Source organism: Eublepharis macularius, chromosome 11 (genome assembly GCF_028583425.1).
Source record: "Eublepharis macularius isolate TG4126 chromosome 11, MPM_Emac_v1.0, whole genome shotgun sequence".
NCBI classification, from domain to species: Eukaryota; Metazoa; Chordata; class Lepidosauria; order Squamata; family Eublepharidae; genus Eublepharis; species Eublepharis macularius.
In genome coordinates this window covers 93,702,663-93,723,666 of record NC_072800.1, presented here as the reverse complement: position 1 = coordinate 93,723,666, position 21,004 = coordinate 93,702,663, and the positions used below count along the sequence as shown (strand labels likewise).

At 43.5% G+C, this 21,004-nt stretch overlaps 1 protein-coding gene across 7 annotated transcripts in view; it reads left to right on the top strand.

Moving 5' to 3' along the window:
• The window catches only part of MAP4 (microtubule associated protein 4), a 220,124-nt gene that overhangs the window by 41,165 nt on the left and 157,955 nt on the right, over positions 1 to 21,004 (top strand). For all 7 annotated transcript variants that reach the window (XM_054991276.1, XM_054991275.1, XM_054991274.1 and 4 more), the window contains exon 2: positions 16,636 to 16,684. The gene's annotated coding sequence lies outside the window, so the exon portion shown is untranslated. The remainder of the gene's footprint in view (positions 1 to 16,635; positions 16,685 to 21,004) is intronic.

The following is a 21,004-nucleotide window of genomic DNA, read 5'->3' as shown; positions in this document are numbered from 1 at the left end:
GCCCATTTTGCCCAGTGGGAGTTGTGGTGGAAAAGGAACAGGCTCTGCTATTGTGTGGGCAGCACTGAGTGGGTGAACAGCCAGCCAGGTGACAGCCTGAAGTCCATAGCTAGTGCGTAAGGATGTATAGGAGGAGACGGTCTTTTAGATACGGGGTTCCTAGGGAAGGGCTTTCAAGGTCATGAATAAACAGCACCTTGAATTGGACTAGAAAACAAACTGGCAGCAAATGTAGCCGTTTTAAGGTAGGCAGGATATGTTCCCATTAGCCAGCCCTTGACAGTCGGGCTGCTGCATTCTGAATCGGCTGCAGCTTCTGCATTGTCTTCAAGGGCAGCCCCATGTGGAGTGCATTACAGTTCTCCCACTGCAAGTTTATAAAGACTCTGAAATCACCTTGGAAGCTCCAATTGGTGCAAAATGCCACAGCTTAGCTACTGTTGGGAACTAGGGCGGAGTATGTGTGTTGCACCAATTCTGCTGTCACTCCATTGGTTATCCGTCAGTTACTGGGTTAAATTCAATTATTACCTACAAAGCCCTTCATGGCCTTGGGCCCTTAAATCTGCAAGACCACCTCTCCTGCTTTGCTCAGTTACAATGACTGTTCAAGTGCACAAAACCTTCCAATAGTTCCATGCTGAAAATGGAAAGATCAACTTGAATTTTCTGCCGTGACCTCCCATCTGGTGGAACAGCCAGTCCAAGAACATCAAGAAGGCTCTCATGCATCTGTCATTTTGCAAACTGTGTAAAACAGAATTGTTCAGAAGGGAATTTTTATAAAGGTAATAGGGCTGTAGTATAATGGAATGATTCAAGAAGGCTCTTTTATAAAGGAAACGGTGCCACTGTGTATGGCTCATGGAGAAAGGGTTAAAGTGCTCTCTAGTGTTGTTGAGGCTATTTTTTTACAAAGCATCACAGTAAACTGGGTGACCAATTGCGGAACTACTGCATAACCTGTAGTTTGGCCCTACAAATTCCCACGTTTTCCTTTTGTTCTGTGACAGGTTTACTGTGTGCCTGTGTGTTTGCCTGTTTGCACATATGTGTCCCTTCAGGTTATTCAGTTCCTTTCTTTAAAATTTTTATCTGATTTACAAGAAATTATTGAAGTAAAATATGAGTACATACTAAATTCTTAAAATATCAAGGATGCATAAGTATCCCAGTAACTTGCTTGCTACATATGCAGAATATATGAAAAATACATCATTTAGATTGTTCCATTTGCTAATTTATGTCTGAACACTGTATACATTGAATGCATTATAAACCTGTCAAAATAATCGTATGCATTGTTTTAGTTTTATTTAATTTATTGAAAACATTCCTATACCTGTTTCCACCCAAACAGGTTCCCCAAGTCCCCATCAAATTTGCCGGGATGACGTTTCAGTTTGTTGACCTCATTCCAAAACTGTCTCCAGGCACCAAGAGGCTGCTTGGTCTCTTTAGCCCTGCGAGAGGGCACTCAGGAGCTGTCGTGTCAGTTGCCCCGGCCATGTCCTCATTCCTGAGGTCAACCAGGGCGCGCCGGCCATATCAGCAGGAAAATCCCCTAATGCCATCTGAAAGCCAGTCGGAGCCATTGGGCTACAGGGACAGATCATCCCCCACCCCTGAGGAGCCTTGGTATCCCTGTAAGTTTAAACTAGAGCTGTGTTCATGATAAAGGAACTGTCTTCAACCCCTCACCTTCAGATCACCTCCTGCCCAGAGCAAAACACCAGATCACGAGTGCAACCTGCACAGTGTGTTGGACCTGATATTACATGAGACCTGTCATGAAGACAGTGAAATCCTGAGCCATTCCTAAGAAGGCAACCTTGGCATGGATGCTGAAGTCCCCCAAAACTACGTGGCATGGATGTTGAAGGTCCCCCCCAGCAGTCTCCGAGTCCACCGCCACTAGCTCAAGCAGGGATACGTTTGGGCAGCAGGGTGGGCAGTACACCAACAGAATCCCAGTCCTGTTTCGTACTCCCAACACTGAATATACTCAAAACTGGCAGTCTCTTAGACAGGGCATCGAGCCAGGGGGATAGAATCCTGATAGGCCACAACAACACCTCCCTGTTTGTTAGGCCTATGTTTTGTCAGCCATTCTTTCTTATCAGATAAAAGATTGTGGTTTCCAATGACACACGAATACAGTCCAACACTGTAGCTGACCAGGCTGCCCTGCAGGGCCTGAACAGTGGCAGAGCGCTTCCCTGGAAGGGGTTATGGCCAGGCCAGAGCTGCCGTGCAGTTGCTGGGGTGGAACCTGGCCTGGCTCAGATGCAGGGTCTTTCAAAAGCCGGCAGTGAGCTGGCAGGCAGCAGAGGATGGTGATGGCCCCTAGCAGTGGTGTGACAGCTGGGCCAGGAGTGGGCCAGCAAATACCAGAGCAGATTCAAGGAAGTGGGGAGCCGGAAGCTGAGGGAGGAGTCCCAGGGTCCTGCGCCAAGGCAGACTCCAGCAGCAGCCGTGCGGAAGGCCCTTGCCTGAATCAGGGAGGGGCTGCCGCTCCCCCAGGAACCCCAGGAAAAGGCCAAGGTGGGCTACCAAGGCCCTGAAGGGGAAGGAGGAGGCAGGACTCCAGGTGAACCTGAAAGAAGCCAGCAGCACGAAAGCGCGCCCACCTCAAGGACATGTGTCGTGATCCAGTTGGAAGAAGGCACAGCAGTGTGAGGCACTCGAGGTGTGACGCTGGCCAGAATGGACCAGCAGGAAGTAAAGCAACATAAGCACTTCAAGGGTCAGGGAGGAACTTGTGGGAACCCTGGCCCCAGGAGAGAGTGAGGACCCTGTCTGAGTGAGCCCCAGCCAGGATGTGACAATACATTGGTTTAAACCATTTCTCTTGATATGTACTCAAAGAGTAGCTACTGGGGACTGGCTGTCTGCAGAAAGGGAATTATTGTGTGCTGAGTAACACAGGGTGCAATCTTATCCCCCATGCTGTTTAACCTCTATGTAAAGCCTTTAGGAAAACTCAGTCATAGCTATGGAATTGGATGCCATCAGTATGCAGCCGACACCCAGCTCTAGATCACACTGTCAAAATCACCACGGGATGCAGTAGAGATCTTAAGTCGCTGTTTGACAGCTGTGGTCAAATGGCTGAAAACAAACACATTGAACCTGAACCCAGACAAGATGAAAGGGATGCTGGTTGGGAAGGCGTGCTTCTCACGTGGGATGGAGTTTATCTGACCCTTACAGACTCGGTCAAGAGCCCAGGGGTTATTCTGGGTCCAGTGCTGCTGCTAGAAAAGTAAATTAAGGCGGCTGCAAAAAATGCTTTCCACATATGTCTCCTGACAAATTAGCAAAAACGGTATGTCAAACAAATGTTGGAAATGTGAGCAACATGAAGGAACATTTTATCATCTTTGGTGGACTTGCCCTAAAGCTAAAAAAATTTGGGTCACAAATTCATATGATAATACAAAAAACGTTGAAGATCAATATATAATTTAAACCAGAAGCCTTTTTGTTGGGATTAATGGATAAACAGTCAGAAAATCAACATGGTATTTTATTTCTATATATGACCACGGCGGCTAGGCTTTAATATGGGCAAAAATGAAAAAGTACAGTATTGCCTTCAATCGAGGATTGGATTATGAAAATGATGGAGTTAGTGGAGATGGCTAAACTTACAGCTCTGATCCCTTATTGACTTTCTGCGGGCACTACCCTTCACACAGGCAAAATCAACAGCTGCCCATGCCACGAGCATTCGCTGTGGTGGCTCCCACTTCATAGAATGGCCTGCTGGAGCTGGTTAGGAAAGCTCCCACACTTCTGGTTGTAAACCATGCAAAACCGAATTGTTCAGGAAGGCTTTTTGCTCAGATGGGGGAGTTGTACTGTAAGAAAGTGGTCTTAAGAGATCCATCAGTAAAGGGATAAGGAGGGACCAAAGACGTCACTACTATTTCTGCAAACAGTGAGGGTCCATAGACTTCACTACTGTGGCTATAAGTATAATCTTACTGAGTTCCTATGTTGTTTTAGTATATCAGTCATGGAATTTGCCTATGCTGTGTTTCAACACGGTTAAATCTTTAAATCTTTCTTTTCATTCTTTCTCTCTCTTTAAATCTTGCAGATTGCATGTATATACCCATTACATGTATATTGAAACGCAGTGATATTGATTGTACTGACTCACATCATGTGATTCACCTTGAGTCTCAGTGAGAAAGCTGGACTATAAACAAACAAACAAATAAATATGGCACTTTAATTGATAAACACAGTTGACAAAAATTCTTCTTGGTTTAGCAATAATTCAGTCTTCTGAATATCATTTTTAATACCAATTTCCAAAAAATCTGAACTCGGCAGTGAGTCCATTGCATATGATGGAAGTCAGCACCTTTAAACAAAACAACAAGTTGATAGATTTCGATTTACTTTAGAGAAACTCCACTGGAAGAAAAGGTGTTGGGTGAATCATCACTTCTGCCCTAGTTGCAGATTGCTTGAGAAAATAGTACTCTGATGATATATACATTTCCAAGTCTTTGTATAGTGCTCATGTTTAAGATGTTTCTGCCACTTTTTGATATGGTTCCTACATGACCCATCATTTATATCAACTAATAAATAATGTGTCTTTGAGAAAAAATGCTGAGCATTTGTAACAATCAAAACTATTAGTGTTCTTCATTTCCATATGTGAGAGGTTAGAAATGTTTCTTTTTTTTATTCCTCAGACTGTATACATCCTCCTCCAACACCATGGCAGTTTAAATTATGAAGGAGATCGTGCCTTACTGGGCTTTGCCTGCATGTTAAAGTGGATCTTTCCAGCTGTGATAGCTAAAAAATATGCGGCCTCTTACCCTGGGTACTTTCTCAGATCCTTTAAACTGGAAATGTAGGATTTTAGCCTTTGAGGCACGCCTTCTGCTGCTGTACGCTACAAAATGTGGCTCAGCAGCTATAAATGGCAGCCTGGTATTATTGTATCTCTGTGTGCCCCCTTCCCAGCACTGAGAGCCAAGCTACTAGTGACGCCTGACACAGGTTGGACACTTGTCAGCTTCCTTCAAGTTTTGATGGGAAATGTCGGCATCCTGGTCTTGCAGCTGTAATGGAGAGCCAAGCTGTAAAACCAGGACGCCTACATTTCCCATCAAAACTTGAGGGAAGCTGACAAGTGTCCAACCTGTGTAAGGCGTCACTTGTAGCTTGGCTCTGAGTTCAACCTTTCCCTTTGTCTTCACATCACTGTGATTGTGTTGCCATGCTCCTTGCCTGCGTTGTTGACTGCATTCAGAGGGCAAACACACAATTTAATGATACTGTGGAACAGAAGTTCTACTGAAGGTAGAACTTGCTCTCCTTGTCCTGAACTTCATAACGTATAGCTCTTTCCTGGGACATGACACTTTATAAGCTATAGTAAGAGACCTGTGCTATATTTCAGACAGCCCTGGAAAAGGGGTGGAGAGGGTGGCCCTCCTATAATGTTCTTTTAAGCAAAGTATTCAGAAATGGGAATAGAAATGTGCACCTGAAAAAAAAAATGATTTTCAGATTCAGATTTCAGGAAGGACATGAATTCCAGTATTCTGCATCATTTGGGTCTCCAGTAACTTTTTGTTGTTTGGATTTTCGAATGAGGAGGTTGGAATTCTGAAAATTTTTCAGGTCCATTATTCCCTATGGGGAATGTTTTGGAGGGGATGCTGGAGTGGATGTTTTTCAAGCAAATAACATCAAAAGTGCAGAGAACCTAGTCCTGCTGGTCCCCCCCCCACACCAAGTTTCAAGTGGATTGGATCAAGGGTCCAATTCTGTGGATCCTGAACAAGGTGACTCAAGCTATCCTACTCGTCTCCAGTGTTTCCTGTGGGGAGGAAAATGTCCATGCTTTCTCCAGGGTGAAAAAGCCAATAGCCAAACACGCAAGAGCAAGGAACCACTGGCTAGAAGCCTCCCAATGCAAACAGAATCAACAAGACCAATAGAACCTTTGTCAAACCAGAGAATCCTAGCAGAACCACAGGCCAGTGTGGCATGCCCGTCACAGTCAGTGTCAAACCAGAGAATTCAAGGCTTAACTAACTTAAGCGGAGAACTATGTTACAAGACCAGCAGAAGTTTTAGAAGAGAGAATTCAAGCCAGTACCCAAACTTGGCCAGACACAGTATAAAATTAAAGAAAAACAGTTTGGGGAGTCTTAAAACACTGGCTCCAGATATTTCCATATATCCCTGAATGTTTCCGAATTTTTTTGGGACCCATTTACTGGTATCCCAAAAATCCTAAATACCATATGGACATCTGGAATATTGCAGATAAGCAATCAGACGAGAAGTATTCAAACACGCATTCTTAAATTGGAGCGTGTACCCCTACACTTTTCAGTCCCAGTGTACTCAGTGAACGGAGTCAACACATTGAAGTGTTTGAAAGCTGAATTAACTACAGTCATGAGAAACTAGGTGGGTGTAAACATTTTCAGTCTTTCCCAATATTCCCTGAAGTCATTGCTGGGCTTGTGTCTGTTAGTCTGGCAGTGGGAGCCTATAGCCATTATAAACTAATAGCCTGATTTACCACTTTAGCCTTGCTTATAGCGGCAAAGAGTTGTTTAATTGTGTACCAAATTAGCAGTTCAGGGAGATTCTTGGACCATATGTAGAAAGAGGTTGGACTGAGTTCATGAGGAATGGTCTTGCATGTTCAACCTTGGTCTATATAAATCTTAAACTCCCATTTGGCAGTAGTTTTGAAAGAGTTGGATTGCATTGTGACTTGCAATATAAATGCCTGGATTGGCTGCCTCTCAGACTGTGTGTGTGTGCTTGTGTTGCCAGATTTTTTTGTCTACTGCTGTTTCATTGCCGTTCTGTGGCACAGTTGTTTTTGTGGGGTATTTATTCCAAGGTCAGCTAAAGGTTTGAAGCTGGAAAACCCTGTATCAGACCCTGCTCTGCTTTCCTAGATTTCGGTGGAACTTGGATCTTTTATTCTGCACTGGACTGACTTCTGGTGTCTGGTTAGGGGGTTGATACTATAACCTCTACCTTGGTCAGATCAGTACTTGCTGAAGAAGGGAGCTCTGACTCTCGAAAGCTGACACTCTGAAAATCTTATTCATCTCCAATAAGGTGCCACTGGCTTAAATTCTGCTTTTTCTACAGCAGAGCAACATGACTCACCACCAAGCTATGTTAAAGGCAGAAGTTGTGATGTCTATTTCACTCCACAAGGACAGGAGACCAGTTATGATGACCAAACGGAGAGATTGGTGTATACAATTGGTTCCCTTGGGAATTTTGAGGACTCTGTAGAGGCCCTTATAAATTGCTAGCTTGCAGGGGTCTATTTACAAGGTTCCTTCAGCTCCTTGATTTTGGAGGGAGCTGGAACCATGAAGAAGTTAGGAAGGCAGTGGACCATTCATGCTGAATTAGGTAGAACACCCTGTAGAACCCATTTAAAGTCCTGTGAGGTGGCGGCGGCGGCAGCAAAGACTTCTTTTGCTACCGCTGCAGAACCTTGTCGAGCAAAATTATTTAGGGTGGTTAAAGGCCTAATGTCATCTCAACCTGACATCCTGTATTCTGATTTGGATGTTAGCTGTTAACAGTTTTGCTAGATTCTTTGCTAATAGTCTCTCATCTGATCTAACAAACGTCAGTGGGAGAATACATCTTGTGTTGGAGTTACCCAGCTGTGTTGGGTTGTGACTTTTTATCAGAGTTCTATAGCTAGTTTAATGGTTGCTTTCCCTGATCAATGCCAGCAGAATGCTTAGGTTTGGGAAATCCACTGCCTTTTAATAGTCCATCCTGACTACTAAAATCATGTCAGGGGAATATCGTTAAAGTGACCCTCTTATAAGAGGTTTTCTTCACAGCTGAAAGAAGCTAAGATTAGACCTCTTCTTAAAGAAATTGCCTTTGAATAAGAGGGATGTGGGCAGTAACCAAGCGGTGTCCAGTCTCCCCTTTTGGAGCCGGGTGACTGGACTTCAGAGCGACTTCAGGCATTTCTGGATGAAAAACCTATCCGTGGCTAATTTCAGCCTGTTTTCACATCAGGATTCAGGGCTGAAATGACACTGTTAACCTTAGTTGATCATCTCTGGCTGAGTTGGATAAACGCATTGCATCACTATTGATTTTATTATAGCTACCAGTGCTTACTATGGTCAACCACGATATTTTGGTGGACTGACTACTATTGATAATTGGGATAAGCTAGAGATGTAAAATGTCTAGGAATTTTGAAGCCACAGTACAAAAATGTTTTTTTCATTTAAAAAAAAACATGGAAGTTTGGGGAGGGGCTTGAAATGCATGCAATACTTACTTTCTTATCAAACCTAAACTTGTTTTACTGTTTATAAACATAAAATACATCCTTTATAATGTAGTATATAAAATTGTACTATTTGTCATGTTTATAGAGTTAAAATACAAATGTCTTTGTTTTCTATGAGAAAAATTGCAAATATACTGAATACTTAAGAGGGAGTGGTAAAGTACTGTATCCCATGCACATGTAGCTTAATTTTTGCCATCTTAGAGGTAGGAAACAATAAATTGAAGTTAGAAAAATGCTGTTGAGAAAAGTGGACAGAAACACAATAAGCAAGGCTACTAGCATATTTAGACACTCTGTTTCATGTATTATTAAACACCTTACAGCATGTTGCCCAAATTGTTTACATTTTAAGAATATTCTTTAAATGTTGTATATATTTACAGAATACATAGTAATTATCATTATCCTGTCATGTAGACTCTTATATAGAAATTTTCATATTGCACATTTTGAATAAAATGTTGACTTAAAAACATTTCACTCATTCAAAAAAAAAAGGAGGGGGATCGAATTCATAGGAGCTTTTCTTCAGTCACACTTCTAGGCGCAGTCTTCCATTGGTCACACTGTCTGGTAGTTGGCAGAAAATAAAATTTCCATAGGAGAGGCAGCGGTGTGTGGGGTACTGCAAGGGCCTATTCTCTCCCCCCGCCCCGCCCGCCCGCTCTTTTAACTTGTAAGGTAAGCCATTGACAGAGCTTCACAGAGGACTTCCACCAATAATGTGGATGACATTCAGCTTTCCTTCTCATTATCGAAGCCCCTGGAAGCAGCCGTGAGGGTCCTGGGCCAGGGTCTGGAGGCTGCGGTGAAGTGCCTGAGGGTGAACAAACTGAAGCTGAATCCAGACAAGGTGGAGGTGATACAGCTTGGCAATGCTGAGTGTTTGGCTGGTGTGGATTTACCAGCCTTCTCTTAGTAGACCAGATGAAGAGTTTAGGGGTGTTCCTGGGCCTGATCTTGTGGACGGAGAAGCAGGGCTGGCTCTGTTGCCAGGAGCCCCTTTTTCAGTTATTCCTGTCCTATGAGCTGACCTTTCGTTTAGACTTTGCCAAACTAGCCCTGCTGGTCTGCATCACCATAACTTCCAGATTGGACTACTGTACCGTGCTGTACGTGGGTCTCCCTTTGAAGGTGTCTTGGACATTTCATAGATCCAGAGCAGTTAGCCGTGTTAGTCTGTAGTCGCAAAATAGTAAAGAGTCCAGTAGCACCTTTAAGACTAACCAACTTTATCGTAGCATAAGCTTTCGAGAGCCACAGCACTCTTCATCAGATCTGACAAAGAGAGCTGTGGTTCTCGAAAGCTTATGCTACGATAAAGTTGGTTAGCCTTAAAGGTGCTACTGGACTCTTTGGCATTTCAGTTGGTGCAAAACGCTGGTAGCAAGACCCCTGCTTGGAACGTAATACTTTGGAGCTTCGTCAGCTGCACCGGCTGCCTGTTTGCTTCCTCCTCAGTACAGACTGCTTTGTAGTTCTTTGGAATGGTTTGCCAGTGTGAGTGCAAAAGACATCTTTCGCTCCCTGTGTTCTGGAATGCATTTAGAAGTTTTATTTCAAAGCACATTTCGTGGAGAGTAAATTGGTTTGCGGAGGTCAGGTTGTGCTGTTTTTGACTTGTTTGTTATCTTGTGTTTTAAGTTTGCCACTATTTGTTGCTTGGTCAGCCATCTTGAGTCAAAGGAGATAAGGTGGGATACAAATATTTTAAAATAAACTTAATGCAGATAAGGGGAAAAAAACCTTGTTAGGAGAGCTCAATGCAAGGGTTCATTCAGAATGCCAAGTCAGACGAGATGCAGGCAGGGTGAAGAAGACTAGTTATTAAAATAAATTACCATCTAGTACTTGGATGACTGTGCTGGAAAATAGCCAGCCTTAGTTGAAGGAAATACGATCTGATGAGCTTTAGCAACCCCCACCCCCGTATGCTCTGGCTTCAGAAGTTTCATTTATGCGTTGTTGCTCTGCACTTTGTGATGAACGAGCCCAACTTCTCAGCGAGGGAGTTTCTGGATCAGACTTGGTCTATTTTTAATATCAGAGGACTGTGGTTGCCGTTCAGTCTGGCCCTCCCAAATGACTTTTCCAAGTACAACTGATCTACAGTGAATTCATAATTTGAGAATTGAACACATTATGGCATTTAGGTAGCTGGAAGGCATAAAAGAGGATTCCAGGGTCCAGATGGAAGCCCATAATTCTCAACATGATACACGACTTAGTCTGTTGCTTAAATAACGCTGAACCTCCGGAGTCGGATATTCCCCCCCTGTGGTTCGTCCTCGAGATCCTTTGGGTAAAAGGTCATTACTCAGTTTTCAGGGGCGGTGCAGGATTTAACGCATTTCTTTTAACTTCAAATCGCCTTTTTAAATAGTTGTTTTTAGGTACTATAATTTGAAACTGACAGAAATCATTCTTATTTATCCTCACCATGGAACAGTAACTTGATTCTGAGCAGGGATGTGTCCAAAACTTGGCTGCTTGACCTGTGTGGAAAGTGAGTCTGCCGTGCCTCTGGTGTAAACGCTTGATTTAAGCCCCTGGCAAGTCCAGATGCTGGCAGGGAGCCCAGCTGGAAGATAGTAGTTACCCAAGAGGAGCATTGGATCTGGTTCTGTCTTTTGATAAGCTAGGGTTACTTTTGGGGGCAGAGACTGTCTCCTCTGGCAAAAGAGAAATTGTTCTGCTGAGACTGAGGCTTTTTAGCGTAGACTCCGGCTGTTCTACTTCAGAAACTGGCTCTCTAAAATGATGGTGATGATGATGATAAAAACATTCAATTAATATACTGCCCTTCAGGACAACTTAACACCCACTCAGAGCAGTTTACAAAGTAAGTTGTTATCATCCCCACAACAATCACCCTGTGAGGTGGGTGGGGCTGAGAGAGCTCCAGAGAACTGTGACTCGCCCAAGGTCACCCAGCTGGCTTCAAGTGGAGGAGTGGGGAATCAAACCCGGTTCTCCAGATCAGAGTCGCGTTGCTTTTAACCACTACACCAAACTGGCAGATCCAATACAGTCAAGGACAGCTTTTTGGACTTGGTTTCAGCCCCACTGAGTCATCATGGCTTCATGGTGTATTCCAGAGCAAGCCGTTCTTGACTTTTCTTCCCTATCCGTAAAACAGGAATGATAATGATTTCACAGAGCGGCTAGAATAAATGTAGTAAATACCATAGAGCTTTCTTCAAACTAAAACCAAGAATTCTGTGTACTTCATATACTGTAACTCCTGCTCTCGCTGGCTGGTTATGTGTTTTGTGTAAAAGATCCCCCTGAGTGTCTGGGATCATTGGGGAGGCTTGTTCTCTGAGTCTGCAAGAGCTGCATACGGGGTGAGACCTTTCTGTCGGATGCATCTTTATCCGTCCCTAGCAAGCCCTAGTGCAGCATACACAGTTCTCCTCACTCCCATTTTATTCGCACAACTACCCTTAAAGTAGGTAAGGCACAGGGCACGTGACTGGCCCAAGGTGACTTTGTGAGCTTCCACACAGAGTGGGGATTTGAACCTGGGTCTCTCAGATCCTAGTCTGACACAGTAAATACTACACCATTCTGTGTTATACTTGCGCATCTTTGCGATGCCCTGAGAGACCTGGCCCATCTGTCCTTACTAAGGAAAGTGGTTACAACCAGGCTGTTTCCTCTAGGCCTCCCTGAGGCTGTTGCTGCTGGTTTTAAAAGGGCGGTGGTGGTGGTAGTTTGTGGCTGTTCTAATTGGATCTTTCCTTTATAACCCTGGATGGATGAAGATGTCAGAGATGCTTTAGGCTGATCCTGCACTGGGCAGGGGGTTGGACTAGATGGTCTGTATGGCCCCTTCCAACTCCATGATTCTATGAAGGCTGATCCATAAAATTTTATTCAGTGATTTACAAAATTTGTATGCTGCCTCTCCAGAGACCTGTCCCAGACAGGTCAGTGAGGATCGTGATAAGACTTTATAAGATGTCCCCCCAAACACACAAATAAGACAACACCCCCCCCAATTCTTTTTAGTGAATTTGCACTCAAGCTCGCTGCTCCCTCTGTGCAAGCTTTTGTTTGGAGGCCCAAGTGGGAATGTAGTAGAATTGCTCTACTCTGGTCCCACAGCAGTTGTGTGATCTTGGAGCACGAGTTTCTCGAGCTCAGAGCCATGCCCTTGGCCCCAGGTGATGTTGCGTAGCTTTGGCAGAGATGCAGCGTTTCTCTAGGGGCCAGCAGAATAACTTTTCCCCTTGAGCTCTGTGAAGTGCCGCGGATGGGAGCAAGTCATGCTGCGAAGTCGGAGTTGAAGGCATCCATCCTCTTTGGCAATGCCATGCCTCTCTGACTGGCAGCCTGCTCAGCCCTCTGCTTTTTTAATAAACTTTTCATCCAGTCGGCTGTCAGATTGAATATGTCCAGGACTGCGACCTTTTGAACATAGAAGCATGAGAGAAAGTTTCTTACCGTGAAGGTTGAAAGAAATGACAGGCTAGAGGGCAAGATGGAAGAAGTAGCGGAATTAGCTTGTGTAAAGATGTTCACTCTGTATCCACCCCAGAAGTCATCCAAGAGCTGCCCTAGGATGAATGAATTCTCTGATATGGAGGGGAAAGGCATTCTGAGGAAATCTGCACACATCTAGAATCTTCTGCCGAGGACTGAATAGCTGAGTACAAAAAAGAGTCGTGGAAGCGTGGCGTGCGCACGTGCGTGCACTTGTGCGTGTGCGCTAGGAGACAGTACCCTGGCTGTGGGCAGAAGATGATCCTTCAGGATCCGGGCTGTGTTCTGTTGTGTTTCTAACCCTAGTAGCTTTCATGCTGCATGCCTGTAGAATCCCTGGGGTTTATCAATGAGAAAATCAGTAATGGCAGATCTGGAAGTCAGCTGCCAAAAAGTATTGGGCGTAGAGCAACAGCGAGCCTGGCTGGCAGCTGGCGTGTGCCGAGTGTGGCCTAAAACAAACATGCCACGCAGCAGAGAAATATGTAGAGGGTGCTGAGGGGCCAGGGAGGTTGAAATCTGCAGTCGGCCAGGGTAGTTGAAGTCCCTGGGAAATGAAATTAATAGTAGCGTTCTCATCATTCAGTGGGCTTTCATATGAAGAATGCAAGCATTTTTGACTGTGCCATTAGTCAGTAATGTTTCCAGTGCGCATAGGTGGGGTCCACATCCAGTCTTGTGAGAGTGGCTACTTCAAGAAGGGAGGGCAGTGAGCCAGGGCCCCAACAGGCAGGCGTGTGTGTGCAGGACTCTCCAGTTGCTTCACCCACTGCCTGTCCATTAACCTCTTTTGCCGCTAGGCTGGCAGTTGGTAAAAGGGCAGACTGAGCAACTCGGGAGGCTTGATTTGGCCTGGGATTTGTCACCCACTGATCCAATATACTTAGTCTGGATTCCCCTCCCAGATGTGTTTCAAGAGTAGGTTGCCATTGAGGCTTCGAGCATCTTGTTGGTTGCTTAATATAACACGTGGTGAACTGCAAGGCGCGTGGGTGGGAACGTCACCCCCCCTCTCACTGCCAGGCCAGCCTGCCCAGAGGGCTGCCAGCACTCCTGCTCCCCCCTTCCACCTGGTCACGTAGCTCAGGCGGTGGTGGGGAGATGGCTCCTGCTTCTCCCCTGCCTACCTGCGGGGGAGTGGGGGGCGGTGGGGGGGCTGGCATCAGTGGGGGACAAGAAGTGGCAGTTCTAGCTCCTCCTCCTCCACTTGCCTGCCTTGGTGGCAGCAGGGGGGTCTCCCATTCTACCTCCCCTGCTGGCAGTGGAGAGGCAGCCATGGTGGGGCTGCCTCCCCCTCCCCTGGCTGGCTGGCATGAATGGCAGGCTCTCTCCCTCTCTGGCTGGTTCTTCCCCCTCCTCCCCTCCCTGCTCGCAGTAGCTTTATGTTGTCTGTGTGTCCTTCTGTTTTAGGGAGATTTAAACCCCCCCTCCCCTTTGTTCTTCTTCGTTTATATTATGATTTGGGAAATTGGAGGGGGCCCGCCATCTGTTTTTGTATGTATTTGTGGTGTTTCTTGGTTTTAAATGTAATTTATATGTTTTAACGCTCATTGAGCATTTTATTGTAACCCACTCTGAGCCCGTTCGCGTGGAGGGCGGGCTAGAAATAGAATCAATCAATAAAATAAAATACATATTTTGCGGTTTTTATATTTTTCTGCAGACATGGAGGTTCCCCAGGTCTGCATAAGAATACCCCCTGCTCTGGGTCTATCAGTCTGTGTGGGGACTGGGCTCAGCACTTGCTATAGGATGCTCTTGCCTCTGTTGATCTGAGCTCACTTCCTGTGATTATCCTTGGGGAAGTTATCTCCTCTTACTTGCCCTGGGAAATGTCATGTGGATTTATAAAAGCTTCGCTGCAGCTTAGTCTCCAGTGCCATCAATCCAAGGGAAGCCGACTGACCAGCTTCAGCAATTGGGTAGCTAAATCAGGAGATGAAGGAATGGGTGCTTTCCCTTAACACAGTGAACACTTGTGGACAGGTGTTGGGGGAGGTGGGCAAGTCTCTGTAACACCGCTGGGTCGGCCACCGAAACCCCTGCTTACTGGGCTGCTTTTTGGCTCAGCTGGATTGCATGGGTGGGCCATCCTCCAGAGAAGGGATGAAGGCTTCACTGCCATCTGAAGCTTGCTTTTCTGCCCAGCTGCTGCATTTGCAGTAATCTTGGATTTCAGTCCCTCAGTTAATTTAAAAATGCAACCTCTTTCAGAGCCTCCAGATGAACCTTTTTGGCTTGAATTTGTTTTCCTTTTCATGTCAGTGTAGAGAGTCGTTTGTGGGCTTGGCTTTTTGGACTGTTGAAGCCTGGCATAGTGAGAGCTCAGCCATCCCCGTATCCAGTGGCATTGGGTCTGGGGCAGCCTTCCTCGAGGAGTATTTTGCACTCCAGCACATGAGGCTTAGCTTCAGATGGGACTTTTAAGATCTTCAAAGGTGGGGGATGAGGAGTAGTTCTGCCCCAAGAGGCTGATGGATCTCAGCAGCGGCCTGATCCTGGGCGATAAGGGGAATAAAATATCTCACCCTCTCCCACTAACTAGAGTTTGATTGATTCTTTGACCAGTGAAGCAGCCGGGACAATGTCTGGAACGCAAATGGGGGATCCTGTCAGTGTTTGGATGTGGCCTACTGTCTGTGTACTTTCTATTTTCCAGACTTCTCTGGAATGACCCGCTGGGTCTAAAGCGTAATGAATGCTCAGGCAAGGGGAGGGGTTGCTGCTTGGAGGATATGACGTAAGACTACTACTGAAAAAAGCCCTACCTGGACCTAACCATTTTGCTCCTCATTTTGGACAAGGTGCTTGGCTTAGTGGTGGCAGCCGCTTACCCCCTTATCTGAGATGGGACTCCTGCTCATTGGAGCAATTCCCATAGGTTGTGCTTGGGGGCTGCTGCTCTGCCCCATAGTGCTTATGGACTGGAGTATTGCAGTATTGTATCTTGCCCTCTTGTGCTGTTTAACTTCTGTATGAACCTATTGGCTAGGAAGCTCTATTTCTCCTTCTAAGCTGCTTCAAAGATGCCGCTGGATAACCTGAGTAGGTATCTGGAGTTGGTAATTGTTAGTTTCTACATTTGAACTTCCCTTAGTTTTATTGCATAGTATTACTTGGCAGTGTCCGAAACCACCGGCGTGATTGGTTGTCTGCTGAGCAATGTTTCATATAAATGCTTTATATGTAGAAAGTCTCAAATGCAGTCCCCGGCACTTCTAGTTACAGGTAGTAGCTGTGGGGAAGACCTTTATTTGCCTGAGATCCTGAGGAGCTGTTGGCAGTTAAAAAACCAATTCTGAGCTCAGGGAACCTGTGGTCTGACTCAGTCTTCATACATTGCTGTATATTGTTATGATGTCTTTGAAATGCTTAACATTCTACGATTATGTCACTGTTTACTTGATTAGAAATGCCTGGGCAAGCATTTAAAATCTTGCTTTCTCTACCAAGAATAGCTGCGTGCTTATTCTGCTTGAAGAGTTCTACACAATTTCAAAGTCTGGTGCGTTTCATTGCCTCAGCCTTCCTTAATGAGTTGCTACTTGGGCTGTTACTATAATTGAAGTTTATATTGAATAGTACCTAAGAAGCATCTCGATCTGGATTATCCCTTTTTCGCCTTCTGGATGGACAAAGGGGCGGTCATACGGACCGGAAGGTCAAAGACAGTGTGTTCCAAATCATGATAAAGTCATGGTGGGTTTCTTGGGCTCCTCTGATAATCAAACTATTGTGTGTGCATTCTGAAACTGGAGCAGTTTATTGGAACATCAACAATTGTGTGTGTTTTTATTTTGCAGACCAGCAGTCTGTGAGATTCCAGACGTATTAACGGAGCATCTGCTTAAGGTAGGAACTCCTTGTTGATACCCTGCTCTTTAATATGTGCTGGCTATTTCAAGCCTACAAATAACTCTGCAGACGTTACTGTCTCACCTGTGTGTGTTGACCTGCCTGTGGCCACCAAGGAATGAACTTCTGTGAAGCATTTCCGTTAGGTTGCCTTGAAGGCCCCTTTTCTTTATCTACGGGCAGCTAGGAAAGTGGCTGTCAATTCCAGAAGGCAAAAGACTGGGGCTTCCTTGAGCTTTTACCTCTGGTCTCCTTAGCAGGACTTATTGGGGGTGATCTAGTCATTGCAGTTGGTTTTGTTTATTTAAAATATGTATGTCTCATGTTACCAAACAGCAAGTTGCAAAGCTGGCCAAGATGAAGTCATTTCTGACTTGGAATGTGTTGGAGGTGTTGCTAGTGGCATATTCTACTTCCTTCTCATGATAATTGTTTTGGTTGGCATCATCTTCAAGATTTCTGTTGCTTTAGCCCCCTTCTGTGTCAGCTTTTCAGAAGCATGCCCATTTATCCTATGCCACGAGCAAATCTATATCGTTAAGCAGCCACTCTGTTCTTAATATGATCAGTAACTGTATACCTTTTCATTGCACAAAGTACTTCTCGTATATTCACAACAGCTCTTCAAGGTGGGCCAGAATTATAACTGTCTTGCAGATGGGAAGGCTGAGGTTGAGTGGGGATAGCTTGCTAAAGGGCCACCCGCTTTGAACGAGTGACTGCCTGGATCGTAGATTATTTTCTCAGCCACGAGTTTTGCAAGTACTCAAATATAACTGAATGCCTAAAAATACCTCTTCGTATGGATAAATAAGGCATATCCAGGGTACTTGTGGTTTGAGACAATAAAGAAGGAAAGCCGTGGAAGGCCCAGTATCAACTGTCCTGTTGATATCTCTTGAATTGGGAACTACTGTTGTATTTTATACTCTATAAAGGGAAATACGGATTAGATCACAATATACTCTAGTTATACACATATATTTAAATGAACTGTGTATGAATTTCAGTATAGTTTGTCTGTAGGTTGTATAACAAACAACACAGATGTTCCTTTTATCTTTTTTTTTTAAAGAATTTTTATTGGATTAGAAACATGTAATAACAATTATAATCACAGTCTTTAATTTTTTCTAATTCTAACCCCCTCCCTTCCCCCCCCTTTTTGTTGACTTCCAACAGTTTTCCAACCCCCTATCCACTTTCCCTCTACTCCCTTCATACTTATTTTATTTATTTATTATAATATACTTTCAGATTCTTCTAAGCACTATTTCCACTTCCTTTCACATATAGATTGTCATATAAATTGTCATATAAATAAACTCCTCTTAATCTATCTTCTTCATTAAAACTACTAATAATATTCATTTTGATAACCTGTGTTTTATCTTACTCCTTCTATTCTCTTCAATATGGGACAAACAATTTGCCCCCCTTTATACATCAATTCCAATACTGCTATACACATACTTATTATACACACTTATTGTCATTTACTTAGGCTTCTATTCTATATATTGTTCTTTATCTATACATATACCATAAGTCTAACAATTAGACCTATCTTTAAATTTACGTATGTATGTATATATTCACTCTATGTTATACGGTTATCTTTCCAAAAAAATACAGATTAGTTAATTTCTATCCCAATAATTCTCATAGTATCAACACTATTGCTACTTAATATAATACTTAAAAGTCATATAAAGTTGCTTAGAATTTTTCCATTAACTCTCCACCCCCTCGGTATAGTCACTTCTCTCCTCCTGTGTACCTCAATAGTTTTCAAACTGCCACAGTTCTCCTCCCACCTCCCATTTTTTCACCAGATATTGCTTCAGCTTTCCCCAGTCCGTGTTAAACTGCCCTGGATCAAGGTCTCTCAGTTTTCTTGTCATTTTGTCCATCTCCACCATGTACAGCAATTTGTAAATCCAGTCCTCAGTAGTTGGCACTTCTTGTACTTTCCACTTCTGCGCATACAAAAGTCTGGCTGCTGCCGTCATATAAAATATCAATGTCCTATGTTGTGCTGGGATGTCTTCCATTCCCAAGTTCAGTAGCAGGAGTTCTGGGTTCTTACTAACTTGAAATTGTAAAATCTCACTCATTACTCTTATTATTTCCCCCAGTACTGCCTAGCTACCTCGCAAGTCCACCACATGTGATACATTGATCCCTCATGTTTTTTACATTTCCAGCATTTATTAGACATATTCGAATTCCCTAGCGCAATCTTCTTTGGCGTCAGATACCAACGGTAGATCATTTTGTAAATATTCTCTTTAATATTGGTACATGTTGTGATTTTCAATGTATGTTTCCACAAGTATTCCCACGCCTCCATTGTTATTTCTTTGTTGAAGTTTATAGCCCACTTCACCATTTGCACTTTGACTATCTCATCTTCAGTATACCATTTTAACAACACTTTGTAAACCTTGGAAATTTCCTTTTGGTCTTCTTGTAAAATTACTTTCTCTAATTCTGAGTCCTTCATCCTTATCCCTCCCTTCACACAGTCTGAGTAATAAAGATCTCTAACTTGTCTATATTGAAACCAGTCGTAGTTTGGAGACAACTCTTGTTGCGTTCTTATTCTTATTTTAGAAGATTCTATTTGAGTTATCTCCTTGTACGTTAAACACTGTTGTTCATTATCGACCGTTCTTGGATCTATTACTTCATATGGAACCACCCAGGAGGGAATTCCTTCTTGTAGGTATTCTTTATACTTCTTCCAAATTGTAAAGAGGCTTCTCCGAATATAGTGATGCAGAAACATAGAATCTGCTTTTACTTTGTCATACCATAGGTATGCATGCCATCCAAATAATTTTTTATATCCCTCTAAGGCCAGCAGTTTGCGATTTTTCAACATGATCCAATCCTTCAACCATACCAGACAGATTGCATCATAATAAAGTCTCAAGTTGGGCAGTTGCATTCCCCCTCTTTCTTTTGCATCCTGTAACACTTTCATTTTCACTCGAGGCTTCCTGCCTGCCCACACAAACTGATATTTTCCTCTGCCATTTATCAAATTGCTTGGAGTCCCTAATGATTGGTATCGTCTGTAACAGAAACATAACTCTTGGTAACACGTTCATCTTGATTACTGCAATTCTTCCCAGCCATGACAAGTTCAGTCTATTCCATTTAATCAAATCATGCTCTATTTGAGTCCATAATTTCTCATAATTATTCTTGAATAGATCTATATTTTTTGCAGTCAATTCAATTCCCAAATACTTCACCTTACTTGTTACCTCACAATCTGTTATTTCCGTTAATAACTGTTGTTTTTGTTTGGTCATATTCTTACATAAAATCTTTGATTCCTTTTTGTTTACATAGAAACCTGCCAAGTCTCCAAACTCTTTAATTTTTTCTATTACCTTGGGCATGTTTTCAATTGGATCTTCCACAATTAACATTATATCATCTGCAAACGCTCTGACCTTATAGGAAAAGTCTTTTATCTTTATACCACGGATTGCATTGTCTTCTCGAATCTGCATCATCAAAATTTCAAGAACCAAAATAAACAACAATGGGGATAGCGGGCAACCTTGTCTTGTACCCTTTCCTATAATCAATTTTTTAGTCAGCTCGTCATTCACCACAATTGCTGCACTCTGGTCTCTATAAATTTCTCTCACTGCTCTTATGAACCTTTCCCCCATTTGTAGCTGTTCCATGGTGGCAAACATAAAGTCCCAGTTCAAATTGTCAAATGCTTTTTCAGCGTCTACAAAGAAGAAACCAACCTCCTTATCACATCGCCTGTCATAGTATTCTATAGCGTTTATAACTGTCCTTAGGTTGTCTCTAATTTGTCTATTTGGTAAAAAGCCTGCTTGTTCTTCTCCAATAACTTCGGCTAGCCATCCCTTTATTCTCTCCGCCAAGATCTTTGCAAAAATCTTGTAGTCATTATTGAGTAAAGAGATAGGTCTGTAGTTTTTGACATTGGTCAAGTCCTGTCCTTCTTTGGGGATCAATGATATATTTGCTTCACTCCAGGTATCTGGGATCCTTTGGTCCCTCAAAACACCATTGATCACCTCTTTTAAAAACAGTACCAGTTCATTGGCCATTACCTTGTAAAACTTAGCTGTAAGTCCATCAGGCCCTGGCGCTTTTCCCAAGTTTGTTGACTGTATTGCCTTCCTTATCTCTTCTTCTGTTACTTCGCTGTTTAGTTTAGATGTTCCTTTTATCTTTTGACAACCAGTAGTAGTATTAGTAGACAAATGATTCTTTAATTACTAGAATGGCCCGATCATAACCTACTCACTTACCTCTTTT